The following is a 6,274-nucleotide window of genomic DNA, read 5'->3' on the forward strand; positions in this document are numbered from 1 at the left end:
TATTTAGTTAAGGTGATTCGATAGACGCCATATTTTGTGTCAGAATGGCATGCGACATATCCCATCAATTGGTTCCATTTTTTCATTTACTCATCATTTTTCTCCAATTTTAAGTTTCGCAATTCTGTTTTCAGGAGACTAAAGCACTCACTTATCAATTTGTATATTTATATTGAGTTAAGGGTAGAGACGTATTCCTCACCGGAATTGAGGAATGGAGGTGTTACAGTAAGTCCGGCATTAGGTTCCATTTCGACATCAGCGACGATCAACGCTACGATACTGGAAGCCAGTCTTCCGATATTAAATCCCTAGCGGGGAAGAAAAAAAATGCCTAGATTTCGCTAAAAATCCCTAAATCCCCAGATTTGCTCAAATATACTTAAAAAATCCCTAGATTTTGCAAAAAGCGCCATTTTTAACGAAGAATCATGATGTCATTCGATGTAGCGATTTGCAATATTTAAATCTGATTGGCTCGTTTGAATTTTGGCGCTCTCTGAAAGCAGTGCTAATCCAGACCAATAAAATGAAAGAATATTAGTTGATTTCTTATTATTAACAGGTTGAATGCAGTTGAATGTCAAGTACATCGAAGGACGCAATCGTTTTAATTTCCGGCTTATTTGCGGGGAAAATAGTGTTGCCAAAAAGGCCTACAAAATATAGATGAAAAAATGTTTTCGATTGTCGAAGCTAGAATTGAGGTTAAAAAGTTGATTTTTGGTAACTTTACCTCATCAAAAAAAAATCCCTAGATTTCCTGAAAAATCCCTAAATCCCTGGAAATTCCGGAAAATCCCTAAATCTAGGGATAAACCCTTAGACATCGGATGGCTGTTGGAAGCATTAGAGTCAACATTTGAAACGCTGCTGCAGAATTTGCCGGGAGTATAATCGAGTGTTGAAAGTCAGTAGAATTGAACAATGTAATAATTGCTTTCCGAAATAAGCGTTATAATAAAAAAAACCACGAATCTGAACTGTTAATACTGGAACACACCTTCTGTAAATGTACCTTGCGAGAGATAAGTAAAAAAATAGATGTACTGGAGGAGAAGTGCTTCTCCACAGAGTTTGAAGAAGGAAAAAAAATGCCCAAATTTACTTACTTCAGCATTTTCGGCAAAATCACTGCAATTTCCGAACCTTTTTCTGGCCAGGGGCCAAAATTAAATGATTATGAAGGGCCACTTAGATGTTGTAGATAAAAATAGGACTGTTGAAAAAGTCGCCGTTTTCAATAAATATGTTCCCGGAATGGAAAAAACAGCTCACAAATAAAAGCAAATTGCCATAGAAACTTCTTCACGAAATCACACACACAACGAAGAACGAGGCGCTACAGACGAGTCCGTCCAGGACAAGTTAAAAAATTCCCATGAGCCGAGTGCCGTAGGTTAAGGGCCCGTTCGCCAAAACTAATCGGAACTGTATGAATGAATTGCTCCTTTTAAAAATCAAAACAATATCGAATTGCGATATATTACACAGTTAAGATAGGGCTATGTCCTGTCGTAAGCGGCGACATACAGTCGATATCATTTCAATAATCGCCCCAATGGCCACGATAGTTGTTAGACGTTTACGGTTTCCCTGGTAACCTTTGTTTGCTATCAGCTGATATCGAGTAATTAACTAGGAAGCTCCAACCCAGTGGTTAAAGCTTCCTTAACCGCGAAAACTTTAAAATTCAAATTTTCAAATTTTGAACGTAAAGTACATTTTTTCCATCACGAGATAAAAGCACAAACAAGTTTTGAATTATTGACTGTATCACCATGATTCCAAAAATACAATACACAACATAGCATTGACTAACAATAAAACAGTATGCAATAAAATAAAGTCATGACAAGGAACATAGCCGAAAATGGCGCCGATTCCCATCAACCAACGCGCGGTCTCTACAATGTAACATGCTGCATTGATACTCCCCAGCTGGGACCGTCCGGAATAGCAGCTCTAGTGCAAGCACCAGAGCCGCTAATAAAAGAAAAGACGTCTCATTAAAGTAGGCTGCAGGAGACTTTCATCATCGTACTTGGATACTTAATTTTTTACGATTTTGAGAGCATGCAACGTTTTCATACATTGAATACACATTTATAGGATAATTGGCAATGTCACGATAAAAATTAGTGATGGTTTACTGCAGCGGCTTGGTAGGCAACGATGGAATTAAGTTAACGAATAAGAGAAACAATCAAAGCTTCAGTCAGTGTCACATGTGACGAAAACGAATTTTAATCAACGCCTGGATGCAACTCCATAGGTGTCCGTGTTGCATACGCATAAAAGTGAAGGCGTTTTGACTTCAGACACTAGCTGCCTCACAAACGGCGCTCAGTATAATAGGCGGACAACGAAGGACAACACGTTGTCCTCAGACAACAAGGAAAAAATAGCGAAGAGGCTTGGATTGTTCGTCTCTCTCTGAAACTGCTCTCAACGCGCATAAGTGATACCAAAGTTTTTGACTATTTTCAATCAAAAGGGAACTATTTCCCATGGGCTCTGGAGTATTATTGGAAAAGAGACGTAAAAATCCGCGCTACAGATGAGGCACGAATGCTAGTATGTTTCCTGTCTTTTCAAACAGTCATTCTCCGCGGAAAGATGACAGCGCTATTTTTAATTTTTTCGATCGAATGAGAAAACTTTCTTCTTAGGCCTCAATATATCGTTTGAAAGAAAATTCTTACTCCAGGTTCCAGGTGGTTAAACAGAAAAGAAGGAAGGATTGCAAGTATTAAACATCCTCTCTCGTCTAGTAGCATCCTGCGACACGATGACCGGCGATTTAAACTTGCCTGGATCAAATCAAATGATTTTCCTAATTGAATTAATTCCGATAAGTATCATTGCTTTGTCTCGTTATCTGATTAAAGTAGCTGGAAAAAATTTATTACATTTGAAGAACTTATTCAAAAAATTTGAAAAAATTCTGCAACTATTTAGCAGGGAGCATTAGGTCATTGTCGATACCTTACAGTTGAATTGAGTTCGTCTAGATTTAATTATGCCTCTTACCGCTTCTTTGTTTCTAATTCTTCTACACAAATCATCCATTTGCTGAATACGAGCCTACCTTGAGCGTTCTTACATTATGTGGTCAAAATAGCAGTGGCGGCAAAGGAATGACCCGAAATGGCTATAGCGGGAAAGCTGCTTCAATATTATTCTTCCATCGCCTTTCTAAGGCGCAGGGATACAACTATTTTAACTCTTCGGAACGCGTGAGGTATCACGCCCGGATTGAAGGCGTTTTCAAATCTACTATATTTACATGACGGGATTTTCTATTGCCATAACTTTCGAAGTGTGGAAGAAAGGGAATGACTGATCTTCCAAGCTATTGCCACGGTTACACGCGCATTCCCATTTTTTAATTTTTTGTATCCTCCATTCGTTCCAGTTGATTATGAGATCGAAATTAGCTCGGACGTGATTAGGTTCTAATTTAAGATTTTTATACATATTTTGTTACCAAATTGTTTTGCAATATATTGGAGATTTAATTTCCTTTTAATATTTAGTTGAATTTCTCCTGCTTCTTAATTTTTAATTATTCTGCAAAAATTATCCATTTGCAAAATACACTCCTGGCTTTCGCACCCTAAAACTACGAATTTACCTGTCGAAACTGCAGTAGCGGCACGGGAAAACAGAAAAACCGCGCGGGAACGCTTCTTCAATATTTAACTTCCATCGATATTCTAAGGCGCAGTCATACAACTATTTTAACTCTCCGGAACGCGTGAGGTATCACGGCTCAATTGAAGGCGTTTTCGAATCTTCTCATTTCCATGACGAGATTTTCCAAATTGTTTTGCAGTATATTGTCGATTTGAGTTCCTTTTATTACTTAGTTCAATTACTCCAGCTTCTTAATTTTTAATTAGTCTGCAAAAATTAATAAGTTGCGAAATACAAACCTTGCTTTAGCGCCCTTAAACTACGAATTTACCTGTCGAAACTGCAGTAGCGGCACAGGAAAACCGAAAAACCAAGCGGGAACGCTTCTTCAATATTTAACTTCCATCGATATTCTAAGGCGCAGTCATACAACTATTTTAACTCTCCGGAACGCGTGAGGTATCACGGCTCAATTGAAGGCGTTTTCGAATCTTCTCATTTCCATGACGAGATTTTCCAAATTGTTTTGCAGTATATTGTCGATTTGAGTTCCTTTTATTACTTAGTTCAATTACTCCAGCTTCTTAATTTTTAATTAATCTACAAAAATTATCAAGTTGCGAAATACAAACCTTACTTTAGCGCCCTTAAACTACGAATTTACCTGTCGAAACTGCAGTAGCGGCACAGGAAAACCGAAAAACCAAGCGGGAACGCTTCTTCAATATTAATCTTCCATCGCTTTTCTAAGGCGCAGTGATACAACTATTTTAACTCTCCGGAACTTGTGAGGTATCACGCCTCAATTGAAGGCGTTTTCGAATCTTCGTATTTACATGACGAGATTTTCCAAATTGTTTTGCAGTATATTGTCGATTTGAGTTCCTTTTATTACTTAGTTCAATTACTCCAGCTTCTTAATTTTTAATTAGTCTGCAAAAATTAATAAGTTGCGAAACACAAACCTTGCTTTAGCGCCCTTAAACTAAGGCCTAAACAGTCGAAACTGCAATAGCGGCACGGGAAAACCGAAAACCGCGCGGGAACGCTTCGTGAATATTTAACTTCCACCGCTATTCTAAGGCGCAGTGATACAACTATTTTAACTCTCCGGAACGCGTGAGGTATCACGCCTCAATTGAAGGCGTTTTCGAATCTTCGTATTTACATGACGAGATTTTCCAAATTGTTTTGCATTGTATTGTCGATTTGAGTTCCTTCTATTATTTAGTTAAATTCCTCCAGCTTCTTAATTTTTAATTAATCTACAAAAAATATCAAGTTGCGAAATACAAACCTTGCTTTAGCGCCCTTAAACTACGGCCTAAACGGTCGAAACTGCAGTAGCGGCACGGGAAAACAGAAAAACCGCGCGGGAACGCTTCTTCAATATTTAACTTCCATCGATATTCTAAGGCGCAGTCATACAACTATTTTAACTCTCCGGAACGCGTGAGGTATCACGGCTCAATTGAAGGCGTTTTCGAATCTTCTCATTTCCATGACGAGATTTTCCAAATTGTTTTGCAGTATATTGTCGATTTGAGTTCCTTTTATTACTTAGTTCAATTACTCCAGCTTCTTAATTTTTAATTAGTCTGCAAAAATTAATAAGTTGCGAAATACAAACCTTGCTTTAGCGCCCTTAAACTACGAATTTACCTGTCGAAACTGCAGTAGCGGCACAGGAAAACCGAAAAACCAAGCGGGAACGCTTCTTCAATATTAATCTTCCATCGCTTTTCTAAGGCGCAGTGATAGAACTATTTTAACCCTCCGGAACGCGTGATGTATCACGCCTCAATTGAAGGCGTTTCCGAATCTTCTTATTTCCATGACGAGATTTTCCAAATTGTTTTGCAGTATATTGTCGATTTGAGTTCCTTTTATTATTTAGTTAAATTACTCCAGCTTTCTAATTTTTAATTAGTCTACAAAAATTATCAAGTTGCGAATTACAAACCTTGCTTTAGCGCCCTTAAACTACGGCCTAAACGGTCGAAACTGCAGTAGCGGCACGGGAAAACCGAAAAACCGCGCGGGAACGCTTCTTCAATATTTAACTTCCACCGCTATTCTAAGGCGCAGTGATACAACTATTTTAACTCTCCGGAACGTGTGAGGTATCACGCCTCAATTGAAGGCGTTTCTGAAACTACTAACTTTCCATATTGGCAGTCTTGTGTCGCATAGAACGTGCGTATAGTAAAACTGCCGTGAAAACATGAAGTACTTTTACACTGCTATTCCTGAAAATACCTTATCTTTAGCAGAAAAGTTCCTTCTCTTTTGGTACCTCCAATTGGCGAAATTCGAAAAGTGTCCAAATTTACGCGCAAGTGTCGAGAATAATGTCATAGGCAGAAAATTCGAGGCTGCTTCATGGCTTGAGGATGAACTGGCTCCACAATCACGATCTTGTGGGAAAATATCGCACTAAGAATCATTGTACGACGTATTGCATATTTTCTATGCTGTTTTAAAAAACATTCATGGTATGAAGCGAAAATTCCTGACTTTCATAGGGAATTTCCTTCATTTTCAGTACCTACTTGGACCTTCAATAAATCAGTACTTATTGTCTGGCCTGGAATATCCGGACTTTTTAGACCAGTGGACAACCTGATTGTGATCT

Source organism: Bemisia tabaci, chromosome 4 (genome assembly GCF_918797505.1).
Source record: "Bemisia tabaci chromosome 4, PGI_BMITA_v3".
Taxonomy (NCBI): Eukaryota; Metazoa; Arthropoda; class Insecta; order Hemiptera; family Aleyrodidae; genus Bemisia; species Bemisia tabaci.